Below are 26,720 nucleotides of genomic sequence, written 5' to 3' on the forward strand. Positions count from 1 at the left end.
TATAATAAGAAGTTCTATAAATCCAAAGTTGGATAACTACAGAGATATCCATGTCTAGAAACATAATAATCAAACAACTGCAACCAAAGGGAAAGAGAAAATCTTGACAGCAGCAAAATAAAACTGACAGGAGAGCAGTGATATGGTTAAGGCTGATTTCTCATCTGAAACAATGGAGGACAGGGCAGTGGAATGACATATTCAAAGTACTGATAGGAAAAACCACTGCAATCAAGAATTCTATATCCAGCAGAACTCTCTGTCAAATACAACGGTGAAACACAGACATTCTCAAATAAATAATCTGTTGCTTTTCAAGTAACACCAAAGAAACTCTTTCAGTATGAAAATAAATGACCAGGTGGTAACTTGAATTCACAGCAAGAAATGAAGAACAGAACAAATGGTAGGTATGTAGAATTATATAAAAGTCTTTATAAATCTTTTACAAATCATAAAAAGTCTTTATTTTTTCTCATTTCTTCTCTAAAGTCCTTAAAAGATAAAATTAAATAAAGAAAAATTATATGTATTGCTATGTTGATAACATATATGGATATAGCATATCTAACAGTAATAGGACAAAGAAGGGGGAGGAAATAGAGCTACAATAGAGTAAATTTTAAGGCCTCCTGGGTGGCTCAGTCAGTTAAGCATCCGACTCTTGATTTCTGCTCAGGTCATGATCTCAGAGTCATGTGGCTGAGCACCATGTTGGGCTCCATGCTGGGCATGGACCTTGCTTGAGATTCTCTCTCTCCCTCTGTCCTCCCACCCCTGGCTCACATGCTCTCTCTCTCAAGAAAAAAAAAAGAAAGAAAGAAAGAAAGAGTAAATTTTCTATATTTTCCCAGAATTTAGTCAGCATTAATCTGAAGTAGATTGTGATAAGCTAAACTGAAGAGTAAAATCATTAAAGCAACTGATAAAACCACAAATCAAATATACAAATAAAATGTCAATAGAAGAATGACAATGATACACTAAAAAAATATTTAACACAGAAGTAGTCAATTTAAAAGAAACAAAGGAACTTAGAAGATAGGAATCATACAGAAAACTAGTAAAATGTCAAATGTAAATCCAACCATAAAAATAACCATCATTAAATATAAGTGGTATAAATACTCCAATTGAAAGGCAGAGATGGTCAAATTAGATAAAAATGTAAGATCACATTACAAGCTGTCTAAAAGAGATACACCTTGCATTCAAAGTTACAAATAGGTTGAAAATAAAAAGATACTATGCAAACAATAACCATAAGAAAGAAGGCATCTGATTATAAAGGAAGAATTTTAATATCAGACAAAACAGACTTCAAGACTAGAAACATTATTAATGACAAAGAGGCACATTGCATAATGAAATCCACATAGGATGTGTTTTTAAAAAAAACTTATAGATATATATGAATCCAAAAACTCAACCTCAAAATACAGCAAAGAAAAATGGACAAAATTGCAAGAAAAAATAGACTAATCAACAGTTAAGGTTGAAAATTTCAATACCTCACTCTCGATAATTGATAGAAAAACCAGAAGTTTTAAAGAATACTATGAATCAGTCTGACCTGTTTATTTTCTACAAGACTCCAATCAGTATCTGTAACATAAATGTGTACTTCCAATGCACATGGAATATTCTCCAGGACTGAACATATAGTAGAACAAAATAACATTTAAAAGGATCAAATCAGGAAAGTATCTCCCCAATATTGATAAATTAAATTATAAATCAGTAACAGAAAGAAATCTGGGAAGTCCCGAAATATTGGTAAATTAAACAATATACTTATAAATACTGCATTGATCAAAAAAGAAGTCCAAGAATAATAAAAAATATTTTTGCTGAATGAAAACAGAACATAACATATCAACATTTATGGGATGTAACAAAAGCAGCATTTAGAGGGGAATTTATAGCTGGATGTTTACAGCTTAATGTTAGAAAAGAAGAAAAGTCTCAAATCAATAACCTAAGCTTCCACCTTAGAAACTAGAAAAGAAGAGAAAACTAAATTGAAATCAAACAGAAGAAGAAAAATAATAATGATTTAGGGAGAAAAATCAATGAAATAAAACGAGAAAACAATAGAACCAGTGAAACAGAAATTGGTTCACTGAAAAAATAACAGAATTGGCAAATCTTTAGAGTAACCAAGAAGAAAGAAGAAAAAAATCACCAAAATCAAATGAAAGGACATGATCCTACAGACTCTAACATGATACAACTATAAACATAATAGAAGGAAATTTTAACAATTTTATGCCAATAAATTATACAACTTAGATAAATTCCTAGAAAAAAAGTTGCAAATTAACTCAAGAGAAGTAAAATAGCTGAATAAAACCGAATCAAAGTATTTTTTAAAAGATTTTATTTATTTATTTGACAGAGAGTTAGAGAGAGAGCACACGTAGGCAGAGTGGCAGGCAGAGGGAGAAGGAGAAGCAGGCTCTCCACTGAGCAGAGAGCCGGGCATGGGGCTCGATCCCAGGACCCCAGGATCATGACCTGAGCCGAAGGCAGCCACTTAAAAGACTGAGCTCCCCAGGTGCCCCTAAAACTGAATCAAAGTATTAAATTAGTAATTAAAAATCTCCCCACAAAGAAAAGCCTGGTCCATGTGCCTTCACAGTGAATTCTATCAAATATTTTAAAAAGAAAAATATTAATCCATCACAAACTCTTTCAAAATATAGAGAGGGATGGAGCACTTCCAACTCATTTTATGAGGCCAGTATTACCTGATATCAAATCCAGACAAAGAAATCACAAGTAAAAAACCCAAAACTACAGATAAATATCCTTCATGAGCACAAATGCAAAACCCTTTAACAAAATATTAGTAAGCTGGATCTAGCAACATATAGAGAGTATTATATACCAAAACCATCTGGGACTTACTACAGGAATAATAACTTGACTTAGTATCTGAAAATCTATTAGTGAAATACATCATGTAATAGAATAAAAGAAAAAGTCACATGGTCATCTCAATACATGAATAAAAAACACTGGGTAAAATTGAAAACCCATTCACAATAAAAACTCTCAACCAAGAGGATTAGAAAGAAACATCCTCAATCTGACAAAGATATCTATGAAAAATCCTCAGCTAACATCATACAATAATGATAGAAGACTGGATGTTTCCTCCTAAGATCACTGAAGAGGCAAAGGCTATCCAATTCTGACATTTCTATTCAACATTGTACAGAGGTTCTACTCAGTGCAAACAGGAAGAAAGAAAGAAAGGGGAGGGGAGGAAGGAAGGAAGGAAAAAAGGAAAGAAGGAAGGGAGGAAGGGAGGGAGGGAGGAAGGGAGGAAGGAAGGAAGGAAGGAAGGAAGGAAGGAAGGAAGGAAGGAAGGAAGGAAGGAAGGAAGGGAAAAAATCTGATTAAAAAGGAAGATAGAAAACTGTTTTTATTCTCAGATGATATAATCCTGGATGTAGAGGATTCTAAAGAGTTCACAAAGAAACCATTAGAACTAATACACAATTTTGCAATGTTGCAGAAAATAGAGATAAATAAAAATGAATCATTTCTATAAAGAATTAAATACCTAAGAATAAATGTCTACACTGATAACTATAAAACAGTGTGGACAGAAATTTTAACAGATCTAAGTAAATGGAGGTATTCCATGTTCATGGATATGGAGACTCAATATTGTCAAGATGGCAAATCAATGCAATTCCTACCCAAACCTCAGCAGGCTGGTATACACTGGCAATCTATTTCTAAACTATACATGGAAATCCAAAGGATGTAGAAGAGCAAAAACAATTTTGAAAAAAGAAGATTGAGTTGGAGGACTTATACTACCTGACTTCAAACTTACTTTAAAGTCACAGTAATTAATAATGTGTGTTACTGGGGGCACTGGGTGGCTCAGTTGGTTAAGCAGCTGCCTTCAGCTCAGGTCATGATCCCAGGTCCTGGGATGGAGCCCCACATCGGGCTCCGTGCTCAGCGGAGAGCCTGCTTCTCCCTCTCCCTCTGCCTGCCACTCTTCCCTACTTGTGCTATCTCTCTGTCAAATAGATAAATAAAAAATATCTTAAAAAAAAATAATGTGTGTTACTGGTGCAAGGATAGACATTTAGATCAAAATAGAATTGATATTCCAGAAATAAATCTCATTCAAAAAGGATTCATAATCCCATTTATGGTCAATGAAATTTTGAACAAAACTGCTAAAACAAATTCAATGAGAGAAAGACTGTATCTTCTACACATGGACCTAAACCAGCTGAATAGCTGTGTGAATAAAAATGAATTTAAGGGGTACCTGGGTGGTTCAGTCAGTTAAGTGTCTGCCTTTGGATCAAGTCATGATCCCAGGATCCTGGGATCCTGGGAACATCAGGTTCCCTGCTCAGTGGGGAGCCTGCTTCTCCCTCTCCCTCTGCAGCACCCCTGCTTGTGTTCTCTTGCTCTCTCTCTCTCTCTCTCCCCGTCTCTGTCAAATAAACAAATAAATAAATCTTCTAAAAAATGAATTTAAATCCTTGCTTTATATTATACAGAAAATAAACTGAATCACAGATTTAAATCTAAGACCTAAAACACTATGATACTTCTAGAAGAAAATATAGGAGAAACATTTTGAGTGGGGGAAGTGGCAGAGGGAGAAGGAGAGGGATAAGCAGACACTCCCTAATGAGCGGGAAGCCCAATCAGGGCTCGATCCCAGGACCCAGAGATCAAGACCTGAGCTGAAGGCAGATGCTTAGCCAACTGAGCCACCCAGGTGCCCCCCAATTTTTTTTTTGAAAACACCATTAAGAAATGAAACGACAAGCCAAAGACAGGGAGAAAAATATTTACAAATCATATATCTAATGAAGGACTTGTATCCAGAATATATAAAATATTCTTACAACTTAATAAGACTATAAACAACATCATTAAGAAATCACTGTAAGATTTGAACAGACACTTCACCCAAGAAGATATATGAAGGGTAATAAGCCATGAAGAGATGTTCAGCTTCATTAGTCATTAAGGAAATTCAAATTAAATCCACAAGGAGATACCCCCTGTGGTTTATACACCCCCTAGAATGGCTATAATCAAAAAGAGAGACAAAAACAAGTGTTGGTAAGGATGTGGAGAAGATGCAGAACTCATCAATTGCTGGTGGAAATGTAAAATGTTATAACCACTTTGGAAAAACAGTTGGCAGGGTTTTTTTTTTTAAGTTAAAAATAAACTTATTATATGACCTAGTGATTCCACTTCTAGGAATCTCCACAAGAGAAATGAAAACATATGTTCACATAAAGACATGTAGGTGAATGTTCATAGCAGTGTTATTCATAATAGCCCCAAATCTGGGAACTATCCAAATGTCTAGCAACTAGTAAATGAATAACCAAAATGTGTGGTATCTTCACAATAGAACACTAGTAGGCAATGGAAAGGAATACATTGCTGATGTATCCTACAACATAGATCAACCTCAGAAACATTATGAAAGAAGCCAAATGCAAAAACTACGTATTATAAAATTCCATTTATATGAAATATCCAGAAAAGGAAAATATATAGATACAGAAAGCAGATCAATGGTTGTCTACAGCTGGGGGGGGGGGGTGGGGTGGTAAGAAATGAAGATTAACTGCAAATAGGCACAAAGGAAATTTCTGGAGTGATGGAAATGTTCTAAAAGTGAATTGTGGTGATGATTACACAAGTATAAATTTACTTTAAAATAATTGAATTCTACACTAAAGCGGGTGAATTTTACCTTATGTAAACTGTACTTTAACAAAGCCATGGCAAACAAACAGCACAACAGTGAGCTGCACTCTTCACTCAGCTCTTTCCTGAAGGAAGACATTAAGGACTACTCTACGCTTCTCTCCCTGGAGGAGAGATGGTGCTGTCCCTGATCAAGACTACTCCCATCACCCTTCTGCTAGGTACGATTTATTCCCAACTCCCTTTGTTTCTCCCAAGTTCCCCACTAGCTGCTTCCTTTTACCACAGTCTATGACAGACATGGCCCTGCTCTCCCTTCCCATCCCCCAACCAGCCCCACTGGGGCTCCCTTCACCAGGACAGCAAGCCTGCACTCATCTATTGTGGTCTAAATACCGCAGCTGATGGATGCTTTGCAGTTCTCCTCTAGATCCCACCTTAAAAATATTTCCATTTAGGTTCCTTGACATCATTCTCTCTAGGTTTTCCTCTGACTTCTCTGCATACTCCTCAAAATCATTTGTTAGATAACTTCTCTGAATCTTACCTTCAATCTCTGTGGGATCCTTCCCTGTTCTATTACCTGTGGACCTAGCACATCCCACCTTTGTGAAAAGCTTCACCAACCACATCTGCCAATGACTCCACAGTTGGTTATCTTCCAGTGACCCTCCCTTCTGAGTGTCACAGGCATATGTCAACTGCTGTCTGCATAGCTCTAATTTGGTATCAAAGAGACACTCCTGGGATAGTAGGTCCAGTATTAAATTCCATATTCTTCTTCTTCTGTGCTCCTTCTTTCCAAATAGTCACTTAAGTATGAAACCTGGAAGCTACCCGGCAGTCCTTCCTCTCCCTAACTCCTGCACTGGACTGCTAACACATCCCACCCTACCATTTCTAGTTTTCATTTTCTCTCCTCCTTTTTGCCCCCTCTGCTACTGGCTTCATCATTTTTATTACTCTCTCATTTTAGCATTTCTGAAATAGCCTCAAAATAGTCATTTTAGGGGCGCCTGGGTGGCTCAGTCGTTAAGCATCTGCCTTCGGCTCAGGTCATGATCCCAGGGTCCTGGGATCGAGCCCCGCATCGGGCTCCCTGCTCAGCGGGAAGCCTGCTTCTCCCTCTCCCACTCCCCCTGCTTGTGTTCCCTCTCTCTCACTGTGTCTCTCTCTGCCAAATAAAAAATAAAATCTTAAAAAAAAAAAAGTCATTTTAGATCTTTTTTTACACGAGTGAATGAAACATTTACTTACTCGAACAAAGAGGAGAAAAGAAGTAATTCAAAATGTTAAGCAAATGTGCTATCATGTTAGCAAATAAGGTCCTATATGTGTTTCAACAATTACGAAGACCCTGGTTAGTACTAGTTAAAGAGAAAAACATTTAGAGGTCTCCTCTGCATTCTTTATCTGTATGCTTTCATCTTTAGATTTCAATCTAAGCCTCTTAAAAAACTCATTATTTCAGACTGTTCTAATTTAAAATTCTCAATAATCTGGAGATGGGCTGGGCTTAAGTCCACTTTTGCATTTATGCAAAAAGCATTGATTAATTACAGTGGGAATGACAAGACAGTTACTTGACAACATTTTGTTAGCCATTAATTAACTTTATATTCTTGAAAGTAATAAAACTGCGTTTCTTTAAAAGGCTTCATAATTAGTCTGAACCACACAATTTAGCACTTAATTATATACCGTCTTCTATTGTTCTCTAATTCCTTCCTTTCTCATCCTCCTTCCTTCCCCAACCCCATCTTCCACGCATGTGTCCAGAGGAACTACACTGCATTAACAGCTCCAGTCGCTCCTGAAGAGTACAGGATGGATCAAAGGGCATCAAGTCTGTCCTCAAGGAGCTTCCTGCACCAGAAGGAAGATGGAATCCGTCTATGAATGACTGTATTACTGGATGAAAGTGATGAATTATGTTAAGGAGACTTAGATAAAAACCCAAAGTGCTGTGAGAATTCCCATTAAAAGTGTGATTACTTCCAAAGTGATGGAGAAGAGGCCTTGGGGATAAGGGGGAACACTCACAGCAACAGTGAATTGGGAAAGGCAGTTAGGGCTTGGGATTGAGCATGCACAGAGACCCAGAAGCAGGAAAGTGTAGGATATATATAGACACTACCTGATGCACTAGAAGGAACATAAGCTCTGGAATGAGATGGGTCTAGGTTGGAATGGTAGCTCCACCACTTGCTAGCTGTGTGACCGTGGCCATATTACTTACACTCTCTGAATCTTAGTTTTCTCAACTTTAAAATATCTATTATAATGTCTTGGTCATTGAATTATTATCAGAATTAATTGGGATAATGCTTGTAAAGCTCAGGTACATTACAGGCAATAAAAATGTAAATCATAAATGCAAATATCCTTTTCTTACAAGAAAAAAGAGCGTGTTAGATATGAATACCCCTGCTGAAGTAACGACAGAACAGGCATTCAGCAATCGCTCATCCATTTTGCAGGGAGATGCTGATTTGACCCCCTGCTATCGTCTATTTAACAGTTCCTCAACAGAAATGCCAGATTGCTTTCACTCCTGAGCATCACTAGCATTCAGATCACTTCAAAGAAAAGATAACTTGACTAAATTCATTTATTTGCACATCAAGAAAATGTTAGAAGCAAACTCTTACCTCAAGGAGTTCCTCTCTTGATTTATTTTTTTTCCTCAAATTACAGAATCATTATAAAGTGCGCATTTTTACTAAAGGTGGTTTCACTCAGTTCTTCACATATTTATGGAACAAATTTTACAAAATATAGACCTGCCTGTTACGAAGGATGACAATCATACAAGAAATAATGCCACACTTGCTGAGGCTTCCAATCAAAGGTGTAGAAACAACACACTGCCAGAGAGTATACACAGTGGTAATGCCCATATGAGATACATAAGTATTAAGTCACTTTCTATTATAGAATAAAGATCAAGAGAGTTTAGAAAGTAGATATAGACAAGTAACTAACAGAAGTCTAAGGGTCTTATCCGAGAGCCAAGGTTACAACTTGAGCCACCTGGCATTCTAAAGAGGGATGGCATGTGGCTGTGCCTTAAGAAAAATGTACGATTTTGATAGGTGAAAATAAAGGATGCAAAGTTTAATGGAGAGACAGAGAGATACTGGCAAAGTCCCAAACCTGGGCAAAGTGTAAGAGACCCTTCAGTGATTGCCATTAGTGCTATCTATGCATGTGCCACAAAGAGCTCCTAGGGAGTCTAGTGAGAGATAAGACGAAAAGAAGTAGAAGCAGATAACTTAACAAAGAGCCTCAAATGCCAGGATAAGACAGGAATGGCCACTGAAGGGAAAATTCATTGTGTGTCATTCAAGGAGAGAATCGACATGATCAAGGCATTCTTTTAGCATGAAGAACTATACCTGAACACAGACAGATGGGAGGCTTGAGATTGGAAAGAAAGAAGCTAGTTAAGAGGCCGTACTCACCCAAGTCTGGGTCAAGTCATTGGGAAGAGCAGTGGGAGATTCTGAAGACAATTGACCTTTGTACTATATCAGTCATCCCTATAACTTGATATCTACATCCAAGTGGGTCGTCTAACCACAGAGAAACAGAATCCTTACTCTCATCCTCCTTTGATATCCGATTCACCAAGGTGAGCTGGAAGTTTGGGGCTGCAACTGAATTACACAGTAGTTGAATTTCAAATGCTCAGTTTTGTATTCAGTATTGTTTACAGAAAAAAAGTCATTTCTGAAACATTCAAATCCAAATTGATAGTAAGCACAAAGCTAACAAGAAGCAAAAAAGCTGATTAGGTATTATGTAAAAGCCATGGTGTGACTAAACATTTGGGGTTTCTAAAAATTCCAGAATTGTCTGTATGGACATTTACAATCTGGTCCCTGGCTTAAAAAAAAAAAATCAGCCTGTCCATTTCCTTCACTCCTGCTGTGCAGAATTGGTACAGTGAGCATGTGGCCAGCTCAGTGACCTTTCACAACCATTTGAGCCACATGGTCAGCAGTGAATGGAGAAAGAAGGGTCAACCCTCTCTGCAGGGTGAGTTCCTTAAATATCAAAATATGCCCTCTCTTCTCCTTCCTTCTGTTCCTCCGAGAACCGGCATCATGATCACCTTCCAACAAAATTGAAAAGGCAAAACACACTGATGACAGATCTTTTTAATCACAAATGTAATAACCCATCATATCTCATGAAAAAGAAAGAGGGCAACAGGGAGGCAATTTGGTCCAGGAGTTTAATAAAAGCATGCTTTCCTCATTAGGAATCTCATAATGCCATCCTCCAAGTGTGGTATGCAAAACAGAGCTCCGGAAAGCAATGAGTCAGATTCAGGGCTCCAAAGATGTCACCGAGTGCATGCACTCCATTCTCGCAAGACCAGCCCGCTCCTCAGCATCAGGGAGAGCCCAGGACAACACTAGACTGGGCACAGCATCAGTGACGGAAAAGGTTTCTCTTCCTGGGTGGCTCTCTGCAATAGGATTTGATTTTCCTTCTCCCTGCTCACACACTTTTTCTTAGCCCCCAATCTTTGCTTTATAGCCACACATGCATATATATCTGACAGACACTTCCATGAGATCTCCTGTTCCAATCCCAAGCTGTACCCGTGCTTAAAGACAGCCAGAAACACAGTGAGGAGGAGGTCAGGGAAAGTAAGGGAAAATTAGGACACTTCCCTGGGCAGCAGGAATTAACTTGCAGGACCCTTGCGGGCACAGGCGTATTTCAGGAGAGCGCACTGTGTGTTTAAAAATGCTTTTAAAAAACAAACTTCGAACTGCAGCTTTTCCTAACAAAAGACAGGGCGACTTCCTCCAGAAGTAAAGCTTCCAGGCCAATGGGCAGGGGGAGGGTGGGCAATAAGACAGCAGGGCGAGGAACAACTGCAGATCAGCTTCCCCACGGTGCCCATACAGTGTCTGTCTGCCCGCCTTTCACCCTGTGGATTTCCACCTTGGTGGCCCACTGGTGAATTCTCTCCAGTTATAAAACACTTTGTTACCTTCATTCACTCTTAATTAAAAAGGGAAAAGAAACTCCTACGGCTCTGACAACAGGGAAAAAAACAAGGAAAGAAAGAAAGAAAAGGAAAGGAAAAAGAAAGAAAAGACGGAGCTCTTTGAGTTGCTGAAATGAAATGGTCAGAGAACCTGATGCGCAAAACAGAAAGGATAAAAAAGAACACGGAATCTCTGAAAATGGTTTTAATCTTTCTGAGCAATATGGATTCTGTGAAAAAGACATGATTTTCGGGGGAATTGGGAGCATTTGTAATGCTGGGGAGGAAAGGCACAGGATACGTACACAGAGGTTCATTACCCCTCAGTACCCACATCTGCTGTCCATTCAACACTCCTTGCATGACCCAGATGGTTCATTCTTTCAACAAATATTTATAAAAGCCCTATCACAGACTCGACACTGTACTAATACTTTACATTGAGGATCTTGGGGAAAAGATAAATATGCAGTCAACAATATTGATAGTTTTAATTTCCTAAGTCTTGTCTGGGGTCAACTATAATATTAAACACTTGACATTTGTGGGCTCTTGATCCACACAACAGTCCTGCAAGGAGGGATTATGACATTCAGCCCATGGATAGAAAATCGAGGTTCAGAAAGATTAAAATATTAATAAAATTAAAAAAAATACAAACCTTGCCCAAAGAGATGCATCCAACAAGTGGCAAGCAGCAGAGTAGGAATTTAATTTCCCATCTATCTTAAATCAGAGACCATGTTCTTTTTTACTATTTCTTTTCTTACTATTTCTGTGCAGTGGAGTCAAGGGCAAATTGGGCAAATCTAATCTCACTGCCCCATTTATTCACACTTAGTACATTCAGGCTCGTTCCTTTGCCTCTCCTCACTGAGAGCCTTGACAGGCCTGGGCAAATTTCCCCCAATTTTCTCATGCCAATACTAACACCTGTTCTAAAATCTAAGTTTGGTCCCCTCAATGCTTCCTTGTCTACTCCTCATATTCCTTAGCTTCTATGACCTCCCGTATAGCCAAACTAACCCCACCTGGGGTCATCCTCACCATCTACCTTGTATCACCTTCTCAAGCGGCAGAGCATTTTCAGTAAAAGCTCACACCTAGTTGTACCTTTGTTCTATCCCCATTACAATGTCAACCTACATGCTTTTGCTGACCTAAGATTACAATTCAGCTCTGTTGGACTCTGTTTGACATATGCATTATAATGTGCCCTAAATTCATAAAACCTGATACACACACATTCATACACACACACACACACACCACAATTTGCAAAGCAAATGCAAATCAGGGTGGATGATTATTCCTTCACAAAAGGTTTCACCACAGACTTCCTTAAATAGTAAGCTTCTCTGATGCATTTATGATATGACTTGATTTTTCCCCCAGGGATATATCCTTTGCATAAATAAAGCAAAGCAGACTATAATGAAAAGGAGCATCAGAAATATTTGCCTGAAGAACTCACATTTTGGACCTATTCATTTAGCCTTTAGCTGTTGGCAGGCCTCAAATCACTTACTGCTTCTGAAAGTGTAGCAGGAATTATGCCCTTCAGCCTCTTCTAGTGGCCCTCTTGAGTTTGCAGCCTGGCACCGGCTGCCAGTCTTATCTGGGCTCACAAGCCATCCTGGTACGCATTACCACTATCCCATTTTACCAAACTACCCTGTGGAAAAAGCTGAGCCACTGTAGCAACCAGCCTTTAATTCCTGATTATTTTCTGCATTAGAATCAGACTCTGATAGGTTAATTTATGCTGCGCTAATAAACAACTGGAAATTCCCAGTGGCTTAAAACAGTAAGTTTGTCTCTCACATTAGATGACTATCCCAGGTTGGTGGGCAGGAGGTGGCCCAGGGTTTCTTTTTCATCCATTAACTCAAAGACTGAGGCTGAAGGACCAGTCACAATCTTTAAAGCCATCGGATGCCATGATGAGGGGAAGAGAGAGTTCTGGAGGACCTCACATTGGAAATAAAATGTTTAATCCACCTCCCAAGAGAGGTCACTTCTACTTGCCTCTCATGGGCCAGGACTAGTCACATGCTCCCCTCTGTCCCACAAGAGAAGAAGGAGAATCCTACCAAAGGAAGTCCTGGGGATGCAGAGAGCCCAAAATACTCATTGAGGAGCACCAATGATTAGCAGAGGCCCACCATGGTGTTCAAGGCTATTCCATGATGACAGATGACAAGGAGATTCAGATCCTGGGATCCTGGGGAACAAACGCATGAAGGGATTCTGGATGACCTGGTCCCCGTTAGTCCTGTAGAAGAAAGAGATTCCTAGTGTACTCCTGATTACATCAGCCCCTTAAACCTTGTCCCCAAAGGAAAGACTACAGAACTCTACTAAATTCAGAACAGGTGCCTGGTTCACACATGCCCCGTGGGACGCCTCCTCCAGGGCTGTCCTTAAGTGTGAAAACCAGGTCTTTTGTGCCATGCTGAGGTTTTCAGGACTGCAGAGACACCTTTGTTCTATGACGTTCTTGCAATAGAGACTTTAATTTACACCCAAAGAGACTGTATTCTCACATTCTCCAGATTCTTCTTGTTGTTGGATTTCTTTCCTCTTTTTCAGGTAGATTTAAACATTTTCTATTTCCCAAATTTCCCCTCCTACCTCTAGTCTTTTCACAAGGAAGAGAAGAAAAGACACACAGACAAATCAAACTGTCTCTGTTAAATCAATGGCTGTTCCTTTTCCTTCAAGCTTTCTCACGATTTTGGGTTGAGAGATACAGGTGCTAAGGGTCCCCGGGTGAAGTCGTTTATTTTTCAGCCATGGGGAGATTGCAAGGTAGATTTTTATCAACTCCTACACATCCTTGAATGCTAACACCAAGCACTCTTATTAAACTAGCTGTCGAGATGAATTAGCCAAATGGGACGAGGCCTCCGAAAGAAGGGAATACCTAATCAGAAGAGAGGGAGGGAAAGGGGCTGTGCTTCTGACAGGAAAATAATGCAAAGTCTCACTTCTCTGCACTAATGGGGGCACAGGTGAGCACTAATAACTGAAATATGCAGATGTGGTTAAAACCCTTTAGTTTTTATTTCTTCCAATTTTTTTTTTTTTATTTCTTGTTCAATGTTGTAAAATTTCTAAGGAAAAGAAGCTTTCTCTTTAGGGAAACAGGGAGGATTTGAGTCAGAAAGACAGTCTGTAAATCTAAGTGGGCTAATAATATATACTAAAGATCTGCTGTGGGTCCACGAGAGTGAGAGATACTAGGAAGAACAAAGTCTGAGGACCCCTTTTAGTAGGGTAAAGGAATATGAAAACAACCACTCCACGATTAACATGCTGGATATAGAAAAGGAGAAGGAGGAAGGAAACTTCTTTGGATCCCCACTCCATGTCAGGAGTAGAACACATGATTACCTTCTTGAATACACACAGCATCATCACATAACCCTTCCTTCCAATATTCATTCATTCACTCATTCACTCATCCATTCTAAAACAACTAATTCCTGCTCTCCACCTGGCACAAGAAGGAACTGGTGACAAAGAGCTAATACATAGAGATCCTGCCCTCAAGTTGTTTTCCATCTAATCAGGAGATGGGTTAGAACCCCCTAAACATGGGGTGAGACGGATGAGACTCAGGGAGAATGTATTTTGCCTAAGATTTTCTAGATATTAATTGGCCATGAGAAGATTCAAGCTCACGTCTTTCTGACACCATCTAAAACCAAATGACCCAAACCGGGTAGGCCGTTAGAGTCAGCTGATGGAACTCCAACCCCAGATGTGCAGAATCTCTAAGCTTGGGGCCAAGGAGCCTATATTTTTGAAAATTTCCTTGGGGAACATAATCTAAGAACCAGCCACATGGATGCTATCATTTCAAAATGCCCTTTCTACCTCTCCCACACCCTCCCTCGCCATTCCAGCCCTGAGCCATAACCTCTTCATATCAGCAGCAAAAGAGTTCTCATGTCATCTACTCCCAAGCACCCTGTTGTCATTCTGGCTGGGTTTTCGTAAACGTGTAAATACATATGTCACCCATTCTAAATATAACTATAAGAACTCTCTCCATTCTAGTAAATTTCTCTCCGTCCTGATCAGAGGGCACCAATAATGTCATTACTTAACAGTCCCCATGGAGAGCACCCTTTTATCTTGTTGTCCATAGCTGCTTGAAAGATGGATCAATCTCCAAGGCAGCTTGAATTTCACAAGTTCTGAATGATTGTGATCCCACCACGGATGTGCCCATGTACCAGCTAAAGTGATGCATGTGTGTACATGTGTGTGGCCCTTTTTTTAGAGACAAAATATATTGAGATTTCTTCTAGCCTGCTACAGAGGACACCAATCAAGGGGAATCAGGATTCTAAACTGACAACCAAGTAGCCCAGAGACAAGTGTTGTCTTGGTGGTGGTGAGGAAGTTAACTGGACAGGGGAAGAGAAATCTTCCAAAGATGAATCAGAGGAGGGTGTATTTACAGAGAGTTAGCCATTTGAGAGAAACAAAGCTCAAAACCATCCTCTATTTCTTACTTACTAAATGAGACACATTTTTGACAGATTTAGTGAGATTAAAAGGAAGGAGAAGATTAGAAGCAATTAAAAATGGTATCTGTGTTTGGAATATATATACACATGTGCCTTCTTATTGAGAATAACGCAGAGAAGAAATGCAAGACAAAGTGGCAACTCAATTTGTCTTTTGCCACCATCACTAATCCACACCCACCAGACCCCATACGCACACATATTCTCTCTTTCCCTCCTCTGTAATTCACCTTGGTGTAAACAATATAAATTATTTATATCTAGATTGAAGGCATCTTTTAGTCTGACTGGGACTAGGGTAATGAAAATAATTGTGCTATGGATATGCTAATACGTTATGCTAATGTTTGATTAAGGAGACTATGTGACCTGAAAAATGAGGGTAGGGGTGCTGGGCCATCCAGGGGCTAAAGGATACTCAAGAAAGAGGTTCCAAGAGAACCTGGAGCTTTTAGAGAATCCATGTGGCTGAGTGAGAAATAAATTCTCAACATGAACCATCTGGGTGAAGCTAGCTCTGTAAGCAGAAGATCCAGGAAAGAGAACACTAGTGAAGAGCTTGTTAAGTGCAGAACTTGTCTAAGCACTTTAGAGGTAAAACTACTTAATTGTCAACTTCACGACATTGATACTAGTATTTCACCATTTTCCATATGAGTTAACTGAGGCACAGAGAGTTTCAATAACTCATCTAAGACCACAGAACAAGGAAATGGAAGAACTTGAGTCCAAACCCAGGCAATATGGTACCATAAAATTTAACAGATGAGATTTTTGGGGAGAGGAATGATTCAGGAGAATCATGCGTATTAAGAGAAAAAGAAAAAGAAAAAAAAAGGCATGTCTGTCCATAATGGAAAGTTATGCAAGCAATGGCCAAAAACCTTTTAGTTTAGAGAATACATGTAAAGGAACTGTTTCATTTTCCTGCATCCTGTTTAAAGAGTATTAATTGTATTCCCTTAGAAGAAATTGATATTGTAAGGTTTATCTAGGACCACTGCAACTCAAAATGTACCTTCTTATCCACTTCACCCAAATTTTCCCTTCTGATATCCTCCTAATTCAGCTGCTTATCAGTAAACTCCCATTCCTGAATTCCCATTAAAAGATAGGCTATCTTGCTACAGTAATGTTCCAGATAACTGAAGAATTATTAAGTTTGATGGCTTTTGTACAATAAAGGTGCCACAAACAGCCCATAAGAGAAGTCTGACCAATACCATGTCACTTCCCTACTCATACCTTCAGGGATGCCTTATTGCCAATGGGGGAAAGCCCAGTACCCTTAATATAACATTTGAAGACACTCTGTGATCTGCAGGCAACGTATCTGCAGTCCCAGCTGCTAGGTGCTCCCACTTACTCCCCTTCCAGCAAGTCCAATTCATTCACTGTAATTCTGATCTGGATTTTCCCATTGTCACCCTTTCTGTCAAATCTTTCTCTATACATCCAGACTCCACCTCTCCAAATCTTTCCAATCCTACTGGGTTCAGCTTCATTGACCTCCTCTGCATGGGCTTCCTTGACCATCCATGTCTATGTAATTACTCTGTCTTCTGCTTCCATAACTCTTTGTCTTTAAGATTACTTGACAATGACTCATGTATGATCTGATCTCATTTTCTACTGTTGTTGGATGTGTGTGTGAGTGTAGGTGTACCTGTGTATGTCCTTTTAGTGTTGTTTTTTTTTTCCCCGTTTATTCCCTGTCTCTGCAACAAAATGTCTAATCCATAGAAGGTTGTTACTGAGATACATCTTTATATTGTCTTTGTATCTCTTCACCCTTGTATCTCTGGCACATCTGGTATGCTACTTTGTACACAGCAAACACTCAATAAGTATTTGCTAAATTGAAGGGCCATGCAATCCCACACAGTGATATGTAAGCATTGGATGCTGCTTTTTTTTCTTTAGTAATGGAAAACCCACATTTTGTATCTTCCAATACAAATACCTCTCCAAATCTGATCCTTGAATTTCTCTTCAGCCTTTTTATTGCTCAAGGCTTCTCTCAGCATGCCACAAACATGCTGTTTTATGTTTCTGGGCATTTCTTTTGTTGCTATCTCCATCTGGAATGTCCTGTCCTGATTCTCTCCTCTTGAGGAAAAAATCCAGATAAGATTAAGCACTCCCGGAAAGTCACTGCTTATCCCTACTTCCTCTTTATATATCATTACATTTTCCACAATGCTTACTAAGTAATTGATTACACTTTCCCTGCCCTATTTGTTTATGAATTGCAAGAAGACAGACATTGTTTCTTATTTATCTCCATGTCCCCAGGCCCCAGCATAGTACCCAGCACACAGTCTGCGCTTTGTGTGTTGAAGGAGTGAAGAATAAATGAATGATGAAATATAGATTGAAAACCAAAGCACTTTTATAAATTTGTGAAGGAGTCTGTCATTAGTCCAGTGGAAAATGAGATGGAATTATGCCACACAATGGGATACAGAGGCACGTTAATATGAAAAATGGACTTCCACACATTCACCCCAAATGCTCTTCAAGTTCAAGTCATATCCTCTTGTGATTTATTGGGTTGCTGAAATCCCTGGGAGAAAACCCTTTACAGTAAAGAAACAGGAACTACCTCCACTAGGAGAACAGTGCTAGGATCACGAAAGCCGGAGCAGCCAAAGCCACATTGCAAGATGAGAGCTTGCGAAGACAGAGCTGCCCATGTGGAAATCCTTCGCTGGCACAGAATCCCCCCTCGGTTTGACAAAGGGATGTCAGTCAGATATGTGCTTGTCTTTGGAAGGAGACCATAAGGGCAGAGCAGGAAGCTCAGCACAGAAATCAGTGTCCATGAGAAAGATACAAGAAAAGGAGCGTTGGGTGGGGGCATGCCTGGTGGAGGCCCCCTGCACTTCCATGGGGCCAATCGCTTTTCAGCAACCAGACATTTGCGGCAGTGCTCACCTTCTAAACATATGGTTAGAACTCCCAAAGCTGCTCTGGCTCATGGTTCCCTTGATGCCTTAAGAGAGATTTGATTAAGCCAAGTGGAGGACAGGAAAAAAAAAAAAAGTGTCGTGTTAGAAATCACCGGTATGGAGAAAGGGGAGGAGGAGAGGAAGAGGAGAGAAATCAACTGTGAAAAAGAAAAAGGGAAATATAGCCAGAGATATAGAAAGCCTGTCAAATTTCTCCAAACTGCAACAAAAGCATAGAAGAGATAGTTTCTCTTTAATGAATGCTTTGATCAGCCACAGTTGATATAATAATTATATAAAACTAGAGCAAGACAGAAATAAGATGTGTTTTTCTCTCACGTAGCCTGTAACCTTTGTGATTGGTTCATACATTTAAGAAAAGAATAAGGCCCTTCAAAATAGAGGCATGTGTCAGGAGAGAACCTGTTTTCTCCTCTGACTTATGCAGGAAATTTGCAGCAACACCTGCATCCCTCTGCCTCCTTGCCTTGCAGGGTTGACTGCCAGCCCGTGACTCTAGAAGGGAAGTAATGGTGGTAAACCTTCCCTGCTATGTATCTTGGTCTAATTTCTCAGGCTAATCCCTGCCTGGGAGTACTTCTTACATTCCTTCCCTACCCCAAGTCTTTCTCCCGATTTCACTTGGCTCTCCCCACCAATCTACACTTAGTTGGGCATTTCCCATGTAAAAAGATACCTTGCGTGGCTGGAGATATTGACTTGGCTAATCTCCAGAAGAGGAGGAGTACGCATCTTTTTTTTTTTTTTTTTTCAGAATGATACTCCCACAAGCATGTGCTTTTCAGAAATAGCAGGGGAGAGAGGTGGTTGCCATGGGAACAGAGGCGGCCACACAAACAGGAGTAGCGCATTTCTCCCAAGGGGGCATGAGCAGAGCCTCCTTCTTCTTCTACCACCATCGGAGCATCTCTGGGAAGCTTTGTTTGCCTGAAAAGGAAGAGGTTCTGGAGCGGTAAGCGTTAGTCCCTTTCTTCTTAACTTCCAAATTTCAGTTGAAGAGTCTGATTGAACCTCAGGTGGTTAGCATGGTAATTCAACTGGGCCTGATTGGTGCTGGGTCTGGAAAGAAGGGAAGAAACAGTCTGCTTCTCCATTCAAGGTCCTGAGGATTCTCTATACTGGTGATAGATTTGAGCCACAAGCTAATAAAAAGCTGATAATGGCACAAAACAAAAGCAGCATCCCATAATACTCACTCTGCTTTGATTTTCTGCCAGGCACAACCAGTAGAAAGTTAAGACGGGTCCAGAGAATGACACTCACACTGACCGTGTTGGCACTATAATGGCCCTATGCTGGCCCATTGTAGGGCTATGACAGATCTGCTAAGACAACAGTAAGGCAAGAGATGGGATATCAGGGGATCCATGGGGAGAAAGTAGGTTATACTCAGCAGGCATACTCCAGCCATGCTGACGGACAGAGTCTGAGATTGTGTCTCTTTAACTCCAGTTGATTTCAAAATAAATCAATCTGGTATAAAATAATGAGGTTTATGGAAATAAAGAAGTCAACTAGCTATCTGGTAAAATGCATAAAAATAGTGAGTTGATTAACAAGTCTTCTCTTGCAAAGAATGGTTTTGGGGAATGATGGCTTCTCCGAGAGGGTGGCCCCAATCTTGCCTTGAGGTGGGACAAGGGAGGCCACAAGGAATGCAGCAGAGCTGTAAGCCTTCCCCCTGCCACATGCTGGATGCTGATTTATTGGGACTGGAACAATTTGTCTAAAGCTGTAATTTTAACTACCTCCGTGGTGAGCAGCCAATCAGAGGGTTCGCTCCACGCAGCTTTTACGAGTCCCCATAAAAGCAGCAAAATGAAAACTCAGGGGCCCTTAAAATATACTCCAAGGGTTTCTGCAGTGCAATTGGAGGCTTTTATGACTCCTGTCAGGACTTTTATGACCCTGTAAAACCAGGCAGCAGCCTGGCCCGAGATGAAAAGTGGCCCCACTGTCTTAAAGTCTAAATGGTCTGTACATTTACAAGGCCTCGAGGAAAGATGGAGGGAACACCACCAGGGGGTTTTTGCCTTGAGTGAAGACAGGTTGTGGATGGGACAGAGAGACTGGAGAGTGAGGGGAGGCAAGGGCAGGTAGAATGTGGGCACGAGCAATGCATCTGAACATGGCCTTACAGTTCTTTAGCACTTCAGAGCACCCCAATGCCAAAAGCCCAATACTAGTCACCAAGCACAGTGAGAGCTGAAGGTTCAGCAGACAGAATCATAACTAACAGGGACTGGGTGCCTTCAATGGAAAGATAAAACATGAAGCCTCCAGAAAATCACAGGCTCCATAGTATTTTTCAAGGACATCACCCCATTACTATGACACCTGCATTACACAAGGAAACACACACACACACACACACACACACACACAGAAAGAATAGGGGCCAGAAACCCAGCTCAGAACACTTTAGTGTTCCATGCAGGTGAGAACACCTTTCTACCCAGCTAGAGCATGCCAACCTGCATGTTCCCACTCCTAGCTGGGCTCTTAGCTCAGGCCCACATGACCCCTTCTGAGTCACTGTGACTGAGACAACCTGATCCCGTGCTTCGATCTGGAATCTTAAATCACCCAAACTTATTAGCCAGACTCTGGGCTTTCCATGTCCCCACAGAAAGGCAGCATCATACTGCAGAAGTCATGGACAGAGGATAGAGAAATGCAGTGTGGGTGTTCCTGGTGGAAGCCCAAGGAGGGGTGGGGGGTTGCTGGGGGTGGGCGAGGGGAGCAGACTTTCTGGGCAGGTGTGTACACAGACCCTGAGGAAGGCAGTTGAGGTGAGGCATACTGACTTTAGAACTCAGAGAATAGCTCAGAAACAGAGGTGATTGTGTATTGAAATGCCTCAGGTGGAGTGAGCACCACTGCTGCTTTGTCCCAGAGCATCTAGATCAGGTGAGGGCCATGGCGAAGCTGCTGGGGTTCCTAACATGACTAACTGTGGAGGCTTTGGGTTTTTCAGGTTGGAGAGGGCAGAAAGATAGGAAAAGCAGTGATAGGTCTGGATGTGTTATGACTGTATGGAGTGGGTCCCCCGCCATCTGGAGGGACAGGAGTGCCAGAGCAAGGGGGGCAATGAGTCAGAGGATCAAGAATCCTGCCAGAGGGCAAACACACATCCAGGGAGCAAGGTAAACCCTGGGACTGTAGCAATGCCTCACAGTCAGTAATTTATTCCTTTTAAATCACTCGTGTTTGCAGGAGCCTTGAAGAGTGGAGTAAACAGGTATGAAGACAAGGAGACTTGGCTGTAAATCCCCAAACCCCCTACGTGACTCTGAACAGTCCATAATCTTCCTGAGTCTCTCCTTCCTCATCTGTAAAGTGGAGATAAAACAGTTGCCTCATCTGGTTGCTTTAAGGATTAAAGGAGATAAGGTGTGTAGGGTGCGATTTGAACAGCATCTTAATGAGGGGATGGGAGCCTGCAGAGAGGTGCATTTCCAGCCAAGGAACCCTGTGCAGTGGCCGCAGATAGAAAAGAACCACCCCTATTTTAGGTACAGTAAGCCATCTGCTTTGCCTAGAGCACCAGCTCCTTATAGGGAAGGTGTACCTATTAAGTCGTTGGCTCGCCCAGTGTTCCAGGCGCTGTGGGGTGTGGAAGGTGCCGGGCAGCTGGCCTGGGAGACAAGAGCATATGAGACCAGTAAGTGGCTGCATTTCCTGCCTTGACTCTTGACCTCATCCAACCTGTACCCCTCAGAATAATCAGAACAGTCTTCTTGAAGCAAAAACTTGCCTTGTCACTACCTTTTCAAACTCGTTAGGTGTTTGCTACAGCCCATGAAAGAAAGTCCAAATTCCCTAAGGCAGTCCTATGAGGGCTGGCATAATCTGGCCCTTGCTGAGTTCCAACCAAGTTCATCTCTTCGCCTTGGCTCACTCTTCACTACCCACACCTCCATCTTTCACACACCACGCTCCCTTCCAATCAAGATGCTGGAGAGTGCCATTCTCCTCCCTGCAGTTTGTATCTACCTGAATCCTCCTCATCCACCCAGGCCTCAGCCTTGACATGGTGTCCTCTAAGGAGCTCCCATGGCAGGCACCTCTTGCCACCATGCTGCACATACTAATCAAGACACAGCTACACGGTCCCATCCTCCAGGCACTCTTTCAAACACTCATCAGATTCTCAAGTCTATGCTCCATTTGGGTCATGCACACTGGAATGTAAGCCTCATTAGAGTTATCACAGGACCTGGCCCAGTGCCTGGCAGATAATATGAAAAAATCAACCTACACTGGAAACAAATGAAGGTTTTGCCTGACCTGATAAGTTGTTTAGATGGTAACCTACAGTCAGCATGAAGCCACCAATGGTGGGAGCAGGGCACTGACCTAAAGGATGTAGAAAGGTCACTACGGCCATGCAGTGGAGGAGGATGCATTTGAGGACGGGGATCTGAGGCAGGCAGCCGGGCTTACTTAAGTCATTAAGAAATGACAAGAGTCTGCTCTACCCAGTGGCAGCATGAATGTAGGTACAAGACAAAAGTCACTCAATAATGGGGCGCCTGGGTGGCTCAGTCAGTTAAGTGTCCAGCTCTTGGTTTCGGCTCAGGTCATGATCTTGGGGTCTTGGGATGGAGTTTCATGTTGGGCTCCGTGCTGGGCATGGAGTCTGCTTGAGATTCTCTCCCTCTCCCTTTGCCCCTCCCCCTTCAAATAACTAACTAAATAAAATATGTAAAAAAAAATCATTCAATAATAAACTCAGCATACAATGGAGAATAGGGAAGAGGGAGGAGTCTAGGATGACTCTTGGGTATCGGGTCTGGGTGAACAAGTAGATCATGGGTTTAGGAATAAGAATTCATAAAAGGAAGTTGGACAGAGAGTCCTGTTTGGACCTTGTTGAATACGAGGTACGTGGGAGACATACAGGTGGAAATGTACAGCAGGCAGCTTGAGAATTAGATCTGGTATCTGGAAAGGCCAGCAACATAAATGGGAGAGTTAGTGGCCCAAAGGCTAAAATCACTGAAGTGGGATGAAATAATCCTTGATGTCTGTGGAGCCAAAGAGACTAGTGAGCTTATGAGAAAACCCTGAAAAATATAAGCATTTAAAAAACCACAGAGGACTCGTTGCCTTTCTTAACAGACTTCTGCCAACAGACCAGCCCACATTAGCTGGTCTGTGCACTTAGTGATGATATTACGCATTTTTGCACGAGGAAATTTAATAAATATGTTAATTTAATAAAATTTTATTGAGTGCCTACTTAGTTAAGTGGTTAGATATGCCCCCATGGGCTCCCATAATACTCTGTATGTCTCCGTCGGACCTTATCACTTTCTACTATAATCTTATTTGTCTTTTCATTAAATTATGAGCTTCTTGAGTCAGAAATTATGTATCTCAGGACTCTCAGCCCTGCCCACCTGGTGTCTGCTCAATAAATGTATGGATGAAGTTCACCATTAGATGGGGAGGACAGATGTATGAAAATAATATTACAGAACAAAACTACAGTCTTCAAAGACACAATTGACTTGCTACTGGCCAAACGCAGTGGACATTTTTTTTTTTTTTTTTTACTATTGTTTCTTGTTGGCTAATTCTCTCTCCTTTAAAATTTCTCCCTACCTTTTAAAGATACCAATCTCTCTTGATTTATATTCTACTTCTATTATGTATCTCCTTTGCAGGCTTCTCTTTCCCAACCTTCTCACCCCTCCCCTAAATTTTTGATGTTTCCAAAACTCAGACTTCTTTGTCCTTATTTACATCCACCCTCAGAAATCTGCACACAACATCTTCATCTATCATTTGCAAACACTCATTACAAAAGCCTCCTTTGTAGCTGAGAACTTCCATATAGCCAACTACTTCCTAGACTTGTACAATGGAGGCCCTATCAGCTGATGACCCCATTACCCATGCAGAAAAATGAAGGGATTGTCCTAGATGCATTCCTTGTCCCCCAGGTATAACTGCTGACAACAAACTGCCAGTTCTACCTTCTAACTTTCCCTCCTGTCCATTGCACTGCTCCTGCCTTGCATGAGATCCTTCATCCCTTCCCAATGAATGAAACAGACTCCTAAGAATCCACTTCACTCTCACACTCTCCTTGCCAAACTGCTTGCCAAAGTGGGTGTACAATGATGCAAATCTATTCCATGGCATTTCCTTCTTCATCCTGAGGCTTCTTCTCTTCTTTGAGATAAAATCTGAATTTCTTTAAATCATTCTCATTCTATCTGGGCATTAGAATCATTACTGGACTTTTTAAAATGCAGGTCCTGGAGCTCATCTTAGATCTGATGAATCAGAATGTTGAGCAGGTAAAGCCCAGATATATGCTGGGGTATGGCTCCCAAACTCCAGAAGCTATAGTGATGTGCCTCCATCAGCCGACTGTTATTTGTAACCCACTTACATTCTAGGTATATCTTGTAAAATTCACAGTCTCTTTCTCTGGGGATTTCCAATGCACCCACTCCTCTGAAGTCTTTTGGTCACAGAAACAATGTTCATGCAGCAAAATCAGCTTCCAGCCACAGGCAGAGTGGTACAAGCGTAGGCACCAGACTCGAGCTGACCCAACCAAATTCCTTTCAAAGAGAATTTGTAAATGAACACAGAGAGACATTCAATCTATCCAGGTGGCTTTATATGTAAGACGTAACATCTTGGAGTATGGTCTTGCCTTCTGTGTTCCATTATCTGGATTGGAAAAGTAGGTAAACAATTGTGCATTAATGAGGAGTATAAATGACTCATAAAGAGAACAGCAGAACCATACGAACCAGCAATTGCACCACTGGGTATTTACCCCAAAGATACAAATGTAGGGATCCAAAGGGGTATGTGCACCCCAGTGATTATAGCAGCAATGTCCACAATAGCCAAACTATGGAAAGAGCCAAGATGTCCATCGATAGATGAATGGATAAAGAAGATGTGGTATATATATATATATATATATATATATATATATATATATATATATACAATGGAATATTATGCAGCCATCAAAGGGAATGAAATCTTGCCATTTGCAACGATGTGGATAGAACTGGAGGGTATTATGCTGAGCAAAATAAGTCAATCAGAGAAAGACATGTATCATATGACCTCACTGATATGAGGAATTCTTAATCTCAGGAAACAAACTGAGGGTTGCTGGAGTGGTGGGGGGTGGGAGGGATGGGGTGGCTGGGTGATAGTCATTGGGGAGGGTATGTGCTATGGTGAGCACTGTGAGTTGTGTAAGACTGTTGAATCACAGACCTGTACCTGGGAAACAAATAATACATTATATGTTAAAAAAAGAAGAAGAAGAAGAAGAAGATAGCAGGAGGGAAAAATGAAGGGGGAGAAATCAGAGTGGGAGACAAACCATGAGAGACTATGGATTCTGAGAAACAAACTGAGGGTTCTAGAGGGGAGGGAGGTGGGGGGATGGGTTAGCCTGGTGATGGGTATTAAAGAGTGCATGTACTGCATGGACCACTGAGTGTTATACGCAAACAATGAATCATGGAACACTACATCAAAAACTAATGATGTAATGTAGGGTGATTAACATAATAAAATAAAAAAAATTAAAAAAAGAGAGAACAGCAAAACAGGGGTCCCTGATGGCATTCCTGTTCTTGGTGGCAGTCTATTTTTGAAAACAAGCTAGAGTCTAGCATTTGTACTCCAAGAGAGCATCCAATATTTTTAAGTGAGTCTCCTTTCTTGCCTGAGCTACTGTGTTTCCATACATAAGTCACAAATCACACAGATTAATAAACGTGGTTATAAGAGCTTCATAAATTTGATATCTATCTTCCCTGCTGCTGCCATTCCCATCCTTTCTCCTCCTCCCAAGTCTCCCCCAGCCCCACCATACTTAAGGACTTGCCATGACTATTTGTCCAGGCTGCTTCTGGCCTACTTTCTTGTGTGCATACTATGACAAGTACATGTCTAGAATGCCCTTCCCCCGCTTTTCAAAATCTTGGTCATTAGCCTTCTCATCCATGAAAATTAATGGAAAGGCTTACCAGGATGTTTAAACCTAGAAAATGTTTTCCTTTGTGCCCCAAAGGAGCCTGTACTTATACCGGACATCACTTTTGTCACAAGGCACTGGAGTCATTGGTTGACTTGTCTCCACTGGACTTAAAGATGAAGGGGAAGAGCTGTGCTTATAACCTTGGCTCTCGATCAGTTAGCACAGCTCTGGGCACAAAGAATGACCTCCTTGAATATTTACTGAGGGGCTGAAGTAATCATTTAAAGAATCACTTTTTAATTACTAATTAATCAGAAGAGGATGCCAAATGAAGAAAAGGTCAGAAAAGTGACTGTCTGTGGCCTGTAATGACCTCCAATCTCTGAACTCTCTTGTTATGGAACTACTGTTCTCAACTATGCAACACAGTAGATGGATTTTTTTTTTCCACATCTTAGGGAAAATAAAGTAGGTCAGATGGAGAAACGTTCTTTTCAACCCTGCTGCGGGAG

At 41.0% G+C, this 26,720-nt stretch overlaps 1 protein-coding gene across 8 annotated transcripts in view; it reads right to left on the reverse strand.

Annotated features, from left to right (window-relative positions):
• Positions 1-26,720, reverse strand: part of NTM (neurotrimin) — a 943,472-nt gene that overhangs the window by 290,359 nt on the left and 626,393 nt on the right. The gene's annotated exons all lie outside the window — the stretch shown is intronic.

This window comes from Halichoerus grypus, chromosome 11 (assembly GCF_964656455.1).
Source record: "Halichoerus grypus chromosome 11, mHalGry1.hap1.1, whole genome shotgun sequence".
In the NCBI taxonomy this organism is placed as follows: domain Eukaryota; kingdom Metazoa; phylum Chordata; class Mammalia; order Carnivora; family Phocidae; genus Halichoerus; species Halichoerus grypus.